Here is a 12,340-nt window from a genome sequence, read left to right as displayed (position 1 = left end):
AAATAAGGAAATAAACAAATAAATAAATCCTGAAGAGCTACTGCCGACCAGCATAGACCAATGGCCAACTCTGTATGGTTCCATTTCTTCTGCCTTTCCCATGTATAAATCACCCTATTTATTTTTATACCATGGAATCTCTTGCAGCCCTCCGGCTTTATTTAGCATCTCTGCAATATTTTTAGTGTTCAGAAACCCTATCATGCTGACCTTGTTTGACCTTACACAAACTGGTTTTCATTAGGGACCGAAAGGCAGACAGGTTCAAGGTCAGCTACTCATATGGAATATCCATTTCAAAAGGTCCTAGGTCCATATGGTTAAATATTTAAATTAAATTAAACAATGGTGGGTTATTTCTAAAAGTCAAAAATAAAGTATGAATTAGTTTCTTTTCAAGTCCTGATAAGCGGAGTGGCTGTGGGTTTTGCCTCCCAAAGACAATTCTATCTGTCCATCCATCACCCTGGGGGGGGGAATTATTGACCCCTTCAGAGATGGTCCGCAACTTGGGCATCCTCCTCGATCCACAGCTCACATTAGAGAAACACCTTTCAGCTGTGGCGAGGGGGGCGTTTGCCCAGGTTCACCTGGTGCACCAGTTGCAGCCCTATCTGGACCAGGAGTCACTGCTCATAGTCACTCATGCCCTCATTACCTCGAGGCTCGACTACTGTAATGCTCTCTACAAGGGGCTACCTTTGAAGAGTGTTCGGAAACTTCAGATTGTGCAGAATGCAGCTGTGAGAGCAATCATGGGCTTCCCTAGGTATGCCCATGTTACACCAACACTCCGCAGTCTGCATTGGTTGCTGATCAGTTTCCAGTCACAATTCAAAGTGTTGGTTATGACCTATAAAGCCCTTCATGGCACCGGACCAGAATATCTCCAGGACCGCCTTCTGCCACATGAATCCCAGCGACCGGTTAGTTCCCAAAGAGTTGGCCTTCTCCGGGTCCCATGGACTAAACAATGTTGTCTGGCGGGACCCAGGGGAAGAACCTTCTCTGTGGCGGCCCTGACCCTATGGAACCAGCTCCCCCCGGAGATCAGGACTGCCCCCACCCTCCTTGCCTTTCGTAAACTTCTTAAAACCCACCTCTGCCGTCAGGCATGGGGGAACTTAGACATCCCCCTTGCCTATGTAATTTTATGTATGGAATGTTTGTGTGTATGCTTTTACATAAGGAGTTTTTTAGGTTTTTTAATGTAAAATTGTTATTTTAGATTTTAATATTAGATTTGTTACTGTATATTGTTTTTATCACTGCTGTGAGCCTCCCCGAGTCTGCGGAGAGGGTCGGCTTACAAATCTAATAAATAAATAAATAAAAATAAATAAGGTACACCCAAGACAATGTGGAGATGGGAATTTTAACAATGCATTCTGACATCAAAGTAGTTGCTTGTATATGTAGGAAGTCCTTACAACCATTTGTTTAATGATTGTTCAACATTACAACAGCAGTGAAAAACCTAGTCCTCGCATTTAAGAACAGTTGCAGCACATGGTCACATCATGATCAAAATTCTGGGCAGTTGGCCTGTGTTTACGATGATTTATGTTTATTTATGATCTTGGGCTCACATAGTCAATGTTCATATGGCCACAAGTTAATGGGAGATGCCTGATTTGCTTAACGAATGTTTGATTCACTTAACAATTACAATGATTCACGCTGTTCTGTTCGAAAAAAGTTCCTAATGTTATGTTCCCGGGTCACCCTGACCCGGACCGAAAACTCTTCATTTGCAGTGCTTATGTTTGGTCTTTTTGAAAGCTTTTTTCACCTGGAAACATGTTTGAACATTTCTGCACACAATGGAATGAAAATTGAACTGAAAAAATTAATCCTTATTGGTTTATTTTGCACATAAATGTGCCTCCCCCCCGTTTTTGTGAAAGTTTTTTCAATTTATGGATAGTTTTGCTTGCAAAATCCATTCTATTTTACTAAAGTTGGTGTGGGATTGGTAGCTTGAACATTTCTGCACACAATGATATGAAAATTGAACTGAGAAAATTAATCCTTATTGGTTTATTTTGCTCATAAATGGGCCCCCATGCTTATACTCAAATAGGCTTATACTCGAGTAGGCTTATACTCGAGTATAAAATGATATGGTCTTATATTCAAAAATAAACCAATAAGAATCATTTTTTTTCAGTTCATTTCTATTTTTCTTATGTTTAGGATTGTTCAATTTAGTATATCAAAACTTTTGAGTTTATTGATAATTTTGCCTGCAAAATGCATTCTATTTTACTATTCTATTTTGGTGTGGGATTGGTAGCTTGAACCTTTCTGAACATAATGATATGAAAATTAAACTGAAAAAATGATCCTTATTGGTTTATTTTGCTCATAAATGGGCCCCCATGCTTATACTCAAATAGGCTTATACTCGAGTAGGCTTATACTCGAGTATAAAACAATAAACCAATAAGAGTCATTTTTTTCAGTTCATTTATATTTTTCTTATGTTCAGGATTGTTCAATTTAGTATATCAAACCTTTTGGGGGAAAATTCCTTAGGGATTTGTAGCCTTAAAAAATATAAATTGACACGAAATTCAAAAAGGATGGGGGGAGGGGCTTTTTGATCAAAATAAAAATATAAGTCTCAATTTTTCCAGTTCAATTTTCATATCATTATGTTCATAAATGTTCAAACTAGTTTTCCAGTGGAAAAAGTTTTCAAAAAGACCAAATTCAAGTACCTAAAAAAAATCATTTTGATCCGGGTCTATATGACCCGAACAGAGTAAATGTGACTTTTTTTTTGCCAAGAAAAAAAATTTTCCCCCACCCCCACAAATATTTTTTTGATGATCAGCATTGTTAAATTGAGTAAATGAATGCATAAGATTTTAAAGAATATTTCGGATTTGGAGCATAAAAAAATAAAAAGTGAAAATTGTTGCAAGCAGCCAGGGGGGGGGGGGAGGCCTTATTTCTGATGTTAAAAAAACAGTAAGAATCATTTTTTTCAGTTCCTTTATATTTTTCTTATATTCAGAAATGTTCAAGGTACCATTCCCACACCAACTCCAGTAAAATAGACTGCATTTTGCAAGCAAAACTATCCATAAATTGAAAAAACTTTCACAAAAACGGGGGGGGAGGCACATTTATGGGCAAAATAAACCAATAAGGATTAATTTTTTCAGTTCAATTTTCATTCCATTGTGTGAAGAAATGTTCAGACTACTTTCCAAGTGAAAAAAGCTTTCAAAAAGACCAAACATAAGCACTGCAAATGAAGAGTTTTCGGTCCGGGTCAGGGTGACCCGGGAACATAACATTAGGGAGTTTTTTTTTTTCAGCAAGAAAGAAACCTCCCACCCCCCAAAAAAAATTCTCATAGAGAGAACCCCTGAAATGATGAAAAGTCATGAAATTTCAAGTTTCAGATATGCAGGGAAAATTTTTTACAGGGTCTCAAACCTTGATTTCGGGTCTCACAGACCCGAACAGAACAGCAGGGTTAACAACCACAGCAACAAAGGGTCATAAACCTGGGAGCAACTCACTTAATAACTGCTTTATTTAACAATAAAAAATTCTGACTGTATTTATTCCGTAATCAGATTCGCAGAGCTGCCCATCTTGTCAAAAACAACTCCCTTTTCCCGTGATCAGCTGAGAAGAAAAGAAAACTGGACACAAAGCCAATGTCCTACACTGGATCTCAGCACGTTCATCTCTTTGAACAGAGATATAAAAGCAATATCTGTTTATTTAATCCACGCGAATGATGCACTTGCAAAATTGCATTATCCACATAGTTTAGTGCAGAAAATCTTTAAAAGTTGCCAAGGTTGAGGATGAGAAAAACGAGTTCCTAACATTGTTTGCAAAAACTGTTTCTAGGTGATTAAAACATAAGTTCCTAAATAAACTAGATAATATCACTGTAGCATAATAGGCCAAAAAAATAAATCTCAAAATGAAGCAGAGTGACTCTGAATTAAAAATAAATAAATCTAAGTAGTAGAGAATAGTCCAGGACAAAAAGATAATATATAGCTTGGAGGTTCAGTATGTGTCAGCTTCATGCGTCTTTCTGGGAGAGGCAGCCGCAGGAGTAGAGATTGCAGCTCTCTTGTCACAGCCAAGAAATTGCAAATAAATCCAAGAGCTTGTAATAATCAGCCTTGTTACTCTGCTCAGTAGACAAGCACTAGGTTAAAAAAAAACTACATTGGATCAGTGTTCCCTCTAATTTTTTTTTGGGGGGGGGCGGAAATGTATAGTGTCTGAGCGGCAGTTCCTTTGGGACTGGGCGGCACAGAAATAATAAATAAATAAACAAACAAACAAACAAACAAACAAAAAACCCACCCTGTTTTGCTGTGTGTCTATAGCAGTGAGCTCATAATAGGGCAACTCTATCAATATCAAAATGTCACTTAAATAGTTGAACTAGTTTCAAACTAGATTTTGATTTTCTTTCTCTCTTCCTTACTCCCATTCTTTTTCTTTCTCTTTTCCTTCCTCTCTTTTTTCTATCTGTTTCTCTCTCTTCCTCTCTCTCTCCTTCCCTCTCACTCTTTCCCTCTTGGCTTCTGGGCAGGTTTGGAAAACTCTGAGTTGATGATGATTTTTAAGTGAGCGATTGCTCACTGCTCAGCTTAGAGGGAACTATGCATTGGATACTTATATCTTCATTTAAGGACACCACCTGAGACTCTCCATTTCCAACTCAGCCATAACATGAGATGAGAAAAATTATAAAATTATAAAACATCATCCTATTACAACACAAGTTCAACTCCTGGTGATGACAAGGGAGTGTTTGCATAGGTTTCTTGGCCATATTATGGAATCATTTTGCTATTGCCTTCTACCAGTGTATTTTTTGCCCTAGTCTACAGGCTCTAGATTCCTTGAGAGTCTCTTATCCAGATTTTAACAAAACTGCTCCTGATGCCACCATTCATAGGACTTTAATTAATCTAACTCAATTACAATTTATCAACGACCTAGACGAGGGAATAGAGGGGGAATTAATTAAATTCGCAGACGACACCAAGCTGGCAGGAGTGGCCAACACCCCGGAGGATAGACACAGAATTCAGAAAGATCTAGACAGACTTGTACAGTGGGCTGAAACAAACAAAATGAAGTTCAATGTAGAGAAGAGTAAAATCCTGCACCTAGGCAAAAAAAACCCCAAAACATGCATACAAATTAGGCGAAATCACACTCACCATGAGTGACTGTGAAAGGGATCTTGGAGTCTTAGTGGATAACCAGCTAAACATGGGCTAAACATGCTCAGGCAGGGGGGTTGAACTTGATGACCTGTAAGGTCCCTTTCAACTCTAATAATAAATAGATAGATAGATAGATAGATAGATAGATAGATAGATAGATAGATAGATAGATAGATAGATAGATAGATAGATAGATAGATAGAGTGGTTAGAATGTGTTCTCCCTGACTGGCTCAGGCAATGCGTAACAGTCCAAGGAAAAGAAATCAAACACACGTGGTCTGCTAATTAGCAAACTTGTATTAAATAAAGAAAAAATGGTTACTCAAAACAGTTCTTAGTGTCCAAAAACAATGATAGTGCAAGGCTTACTTCAGCAGCATACAAAAACACAGGAAAAAACAAACAAAGACAACCTGGAATGAGCAAAGACGTTTCAGGAGTCCTTTTGAATCTTTGGAGCAACCAGCAAGCCCCAGAGTTTTCACCTCCCACTTGTCTGAAAAAGCTGGGTTGAAAACTCCAACGGCATGAAACAGAAACTTCAGAGCAGGAACCACAAAATAACACAGATAAACAGCCACATTTTGCCTTGGCCTTTGTTCCCTTTTATCCCTTTAGCCCTAATTAAGGGAACCACACCCAGCCCTCAGTATAAGAACCACACCCAGCCCAGGTGCTCCTATAATGACTTGTAATACTCCTTAAAGCGATCCCTTCTTTGCATAGCTCTTCGTCTACGCAGATCAATATATTGATCTGCAGAAGAACCCAGGGACAAAAGATTGTCTGAGGGACTGCATGCCAAATCTCCTGGGCTGTCTGCTGAATCCTGCGTCCCAGTGGCCTCGTCCTCCTGGCTGTCTGCCACATCTTCCTGGCTGGCTGCCACATCTTCCTGGCTGGCTGCCACATCTTCCTGGCTGTCAGCCAGGCTTTCACATTCACTTTGTGCCATGTCTCTCCCATCTGTGGGAGCAACGGCTGGCCCAGGCCCAAACACAAGAGAATGCAGTAGTACAAGCTACTTCTGCCGACTGCTGACTGCTGGCTGCCTGGCAGTTCGAGTCACACTGGCTTGACTCAGCCTTCCATCCTTCTGAGGTGGGTAACATGAGGACCCAGATTGTTGGGGGCATTAAACTGACTCTGTAAACCGCTTAGAGAGGGCTATAAAGCACTGTGAAGCTGTATATAAGTCTAAGTGCTATTGCTACATTAAATGAAATCAAATTACTATTTTTAGTCTAAAGGAAAAGATTTCCCTTGTCCAGTCATGTCCAATTCTTGGAAGCAGTGTCATCTCCAGTAGTAGACTGCCACCGGTATGGGCCACATTATAGTGTGTGCATCTCCGATGTATGCATGTGTGCCCCTGCATGAGAAGCAAAGAAATCGCCAAAAATCAGAGAAATCTCCCATGTATGAATGTCCTCGTGCAAATTTCACTTCCTGTACATGCACAGAAGTCAACTCCCATGCCAGCACATGTGCACACTCATGCTGGATGTGTGCACTCCTGTGCTGGTCACTGGGAGCAGTGGCGAAGGGGAGCCCTTCCCTGGTCATCTCCATTTGCCAACTGAGGAGTCAGTATTGACTAAAGATGCTTCCTTGGTCATGTGACATCATGATATAGACCAAGGTGCATGGAATGCTTTTACCTTCTCACTGAGATTTACATGTTTGTAAACTTGCATTTACATGTTTACAAACTGCTAGGTTGGCAGGAGGTGAGAAAGTAGCAGTTGACAATCCCAGAATCTTAGCCATTAGATCACTGCTCACAGTCACTCATGCCCTCATCACCTCGAGGCTCGACTACTGCAACGCTCTCTACATGAGGCTACCTTTGAAGAGTGTTCGGAAACTCCAGATCGTGCAGAATGCAGCTGCGAGAGCTATCATGGGCTTTCCTAAATATGCCCATGTTACTCCAACACTCTGCAGTCTGCACTGGTTGCCGATTGATTTCCGGTCACAATTCAAAGTGTTGCTTATGACCTATAAAGCCCTTCATGGCATCGGACCAGAATATCTCCGGGACCGCCTTCTGCCGCACAAATCCCAGAGACCGGTTAGGTCCCACAGAGTTGGACTTCTCCGGGTCCCGTCAACTAAACAATGTCATTTGGCAGGACCCAGGGGAAGAGCCTTCTCTGTGGCGGCCCCGACCCTATGGAACCAACTCCCCCCAGATATCAGAGTTGCCCCCACCCTCCTTGCCTTTTGTAAGCTCTTAAAAACCCACCTCTGTCGTCATGCATGGGGGAATTGAAATATTCCCTTCCCCTAGGCTTATAAAATTTATGTATGGTATGACTGTATGTATGACTGATCTCTTAAATTGGGGTTTGGATAGCAATAACTATTCCATCATGTTCCCAGAAAAACTTGGCTACGGGCAAGCTGTTAAGTTAGCTCTCTGCAAAGAGGTAGGTATAGGTCAACATAAAAGCACACTTTGCATACAGAGGTCCTCAGGTTCCAAAGTTTAGGTAGGTGGAGTCTTCAACTGTCTCAGAATTTTAGAGGCTACTAAACGGCGCCTAAAACACGATTTGAGTATTGTCCACAAGATCAGATGCTGCAACGTCCTACCGGTCAATGACTACTTCAGCTTCAACCGCAACAACACAAGAGCAAGCAACAGATTCAAACTTAATACCAACCGCTCCAAACTTGACGGTAAAAAATATGATTTCAACAATCGAGTTATCAAAGCGTGGAACTCATTACCGGACTCAATTGTGTCAACCCCTAACCCCCAACATTTCTCCCTTAGACTCTCCACGATTGACCTCTCCAGGTTCCTAAGAGGCCAGTAAGGGGCGTACATAAGTGCACTGGCGTGCCTTTCGTCCCCTGTCCAATTGTCTTTCCTTTCTTTCACCTATCATATATATTCTCTTCCTTTCATATATCCTCTCCTCTAAGTTCACTTTTACCCTTATATATATTACTACATGTCTATTTTTCTTCCTATGTATTTGTGTATTGGACAAATGAATGAATAAATAAATAAACAAACAAACAAATAAATAGACTAAGGAAAAAGATGAGAACATTCCTTTGGGAAACAACAATCCCCACAATTAGTTAAGCAAACCACATATAGACATCTGCTTTTCAAGCTACTTTGGTTGATGGTTATGTGCCTGCAACTCTTAGCCATAACATAGATCGGTTTTCTTGAGCACGATCTGTCCTCAAGCTAGTCCAGCAGGAAGCATCTAATGGCAAGCTTTGGCAATCAACCATTTGCATTCATACCTGCAGAACGTGTCCCTTGTTTCAGTCTCCCAGTAGGGAGGAACAGCCTGCAAATGGCTCTGTTCCTTGGCTTTGTGCAGTAAACAAAAAGTATGCTAATCAAATTGATAGACATCTGGATCAATGTTTACACAGAGCTATTTCGGGGATTTTGTGAGGGTAAGAACAAAAAATAAAGCCCAAATTGCCGGGTTGCCTATAAAATTAAAGAGCCTCCTCTCGTCCTGTTCTTTAAAGTTACTATCTGGTTGAAGAACGAGAAAGAGCTCGGTAAGTTTTCAATTTACCAGAAGTAAAATGGAGAGGGAATAATTATTTACAATTAGAAGAGATTTCCAGAAAGAAGTAATGCCAAATGTCTTGCAAAATACTGCCAAGATATCTGCATAGATGTGACCTCCTGTATTGTTATAGTTTCAACCACAACAATACACAAGCATACAACCCTTAGATTATCTACGGTTGACCTATCCAGATTCCCAAGAGGTCAGTAAGGGACGAGTACAAGTGCCCTAGAGTGCCTTCTGTCCCCTGTCCTATTGCTCTCCTATATCTCCTATACCTTTCTTCTATTCCTATATCTCTTCTTCTATTCTTTCACTGATATGTTCTATTACTATATCTTCTTTTCTATTCTTTCTTAGATATATTTTACTATGAGTATCTCCTCTATAACCTTCATCATGTATTTTACTATGTGTATATAGATATATACCCACTAAAACCCTCATTGTGTATTGGACAAAATAAATAAATAAATAAACAGATACAAACTCAAAGTGAACCGCTCCAAACTCAATTGCAGAAAATACGACTTCAGCAACAGAGTGGTCAATGCTTGGAATCTACTACCAGACTCTGGGGTTTCTCCCCCCAACCCTAAAACTTTAACCTTAGACTGTCTACTATTGACCTCACCCCATTCCTAAGAGGTCTGTAAAGGGCAATAAGTGCATCAACATGCCTATCATCCCTTCCCAAACATTTCTTTTTATTTGTACCCATTTATGTATATAACTAATGTTATATCTATGTATATTACCAAATATTGTACATACTTTACAAAATAAATAAATAAAATAAAAAATAGAAATATAGTTTTGGGGGGTTAAGTTCAAGGCAAGGAAAGCTTTATTTCATGATAAACAGGAACCATTGATATGATGATGATTAAAAGGCTAAATTATTATTATTGTTGTTGTTGTTGTTGTTGTTATCGTTATCATTATCGTTGTCGTTGTCGTGGGGACATTTCTGTAAAAGTCCAATTTGATCACTCAATGAATTTGAACGGACCTGATTTAATTCAAAATGCCATTCCAGTTTAGATACAAAGGGATGAATTGATTTATGAATCAAATATTTGAATTGAATCTTCACCTAAAACAACTAAGCCTGTATTAAACATCACATCCTAAGGACATTAACAACATTATCATGTGCAACAAATTGTAGGTAGCTGTTCTTAAGTTTTTTTAAGAACTTACGACCCGGGATAGATATAGATATATTATTATTATTATTGTGGTGGTGGTTGTTGTTGTTGTTGTTGTTATTATTATTATTATTTATTAGACTTGTATGCCGCCCCTCTCCGAAGACTGATTAAATGATGATTAAAAGATGATGATGATTAAAAAGCAAAAATGGGAGAAAAGGCAAATATAGCTTCCCGACTAAGAAAGATAAACTTTAAAAATTGGTAAAACATGAACTAATAGAGTTGGAAGAGACCTTGGAGATCTCCTAGGCCAAGCCCCTGCTTGATCTGGAGACCCTATACTATTGCAGAGAAATTATTGTCTCTTTTTGAAAGTCCTGCAGTGATGGAGCACCTGCAACTTTTGAAGGCAAGTTATTCCATTGCTTGATTGCTCTCACCATTAGGAAAATTCTTCTTTTTAGGTTGCTTCTCTTGGATTTGTTTCCTTCCATTGTTTCTCATCCTGCCTTTAGTTTGACCCCATCTTTGGAAGGAGCCTCTCAAATATTGGAATATGCTACCATGTCACCCCTATTCCTTCTTTTCATTAGACCAGCCATATCCAATTCCTGCAACCATTCTTCAGATGTTTTATCCCCCTAATCATCATCATCATCATCATCATCATTTATTAGATTTGTATGCCGCTCCTCTCCGTAGACTCGGGGCGGCTCACAGAAATGATAAAAACAATATATAATGACAAATCTAATAGTTAAACTCTAAAATAACAATAATACATTTTAAAAAGTCTAAAAAACAAGAAACCCCAATATATAAAAAACATACATACAGACATATCATACACAGATAACTGCATAGGCAGGGGGAGATGTTTCAGATCCTCCACGCTTGACGACAGAGGTGGGTATTAAGGAGTTTACGAAAGGCAAGGAGGGTGGGGGCAGTTCTAATCTCTGGAGAGAGCTGATTCCAGAGGGTCGGAGCCACCACAAAGAAGGCTCTTCCTCTGGGTCCCGCCAACCGACATTGTTTAGTTGATGGGACCCGGAGGAGACCAACTCTGTGGGACCTAACCAGTAGCTGGGATTCATGCGGCAGAAGGCGGTTTTGTAGATACCCTGGTCCAGTGCCATGAAGGGCTTTATAGGTGATGACCAACACTTTGAATTGTGACCGGAAACTGATCGGCAACCAATGCAGACTGCGGAGTGTTGGAGTTGTTTTTGCTCTTCTCTGCATTCTTTCCAGAGTCTCAACATTTTTTTAATTGAGTGTTGACCAGAACTGGGTGCAGTATTCCAAGAATGGTCTTATTAAAGGCTTTGTAAATCCTTACAAAAATCAATTCCATGATCTTATGGTTAATTCCTTTCAAGAAGAATGCCAATTAATGTGCTAAATTTGCCTCCAAATTCTCAGATTTTCCCCCCCAGGGTGCTTGAGAACTAATTTTAACTTTTGAGGTCTGGAACTTTTGAAATGGCTTCGTCGTTGGAAATGAAATAGTGGTTCCTTGCTCTAATTGTTTCTCTACCACTTGCCTATCCATAATTTTCCAGCCCGGAAAAATTTCCTAGAGCAGAGGTGTCAAGCTCGATTTTATTGAGGGCCGCATCAAGTTTGTGTGTGACCTTCGGAGGCTGGGGTAGGTTTGGCCAGGGTGGGTGTGACCAGCTTGATGTCACTCTTATCAGGGACCCCTTTGGTGGCCTGAGCACTCTGTCAGCAAAAACAGACTCCTGAGTTCTGTTTTCAGCTGCAATGGCCTCCTGCAATCCTTTGCCAGCATAAATGGAACTTTGGAGGGCTGCCTGCAGCCCTTGCAAGCTCTGTTTTCAGCTGTGATGGCTTCCTGCAACTGCTGCCAGTGAGCTCCATTTTCACTGGAAGTGGCACCACGGGCTGGTCCTTTATGGGCCAGATCCAAGCACCCCGCGGACTTTAGTTTGACTCCTGATCTAGAGGAATCCTCCAGTGAAGTTTTCTTTTGGACTTAATGAAATCACAAGAAGTCAGAAAGATAGTACAATGAAACGGGCCACAAAATAAGTGCAAGAATTTGTTTGTTTGTTTGTTTGTTTGTTTGTTTGTTTGTTTATTTGTTTGTTTGTTTGTTTATTTATTTGTTTGTTTATTTATTTATTTATTTATTTATTTATTTATTTATTTATTTATTTATTTGTATGCCGCCCCTCTCCAAAGACTCGGGGTGGCTAACAACAATAAAAAAGACAATGTAGATAAATCTAATATTAAAAAGTACTCTAAAAACCCCCAATTTAAAAAACCAATCATACCAACAAGCATACCATGTATAAATTCTATAAGCCTAGGGGGAAGGGAGAAAAATTTTTCAATTCCCCCATGCCTGACGACAGTGGTGGGTTTTAAGGAGCTTG

This window comes from Erythrolamprus reginae, chromosome 12, assembly GCF_031021105.1.
Source record: "Erythrolamprus reginae isolate rEryReg1 chromosome 12, rEryReg1.hap1, whole genome shotgun sequence".
NCBI classification, from domain to species: Eukaryota; Metazoa; Chordata; class Lepidosauria; order Squamata; family Dipsadidae; genus Erythrolamprus; species Erythrolamprus reginae.
The sequence above is the reverse complement of the archived record's forward strand: the minus strand, read 5'-3'. Positions refer to the sequence as shown.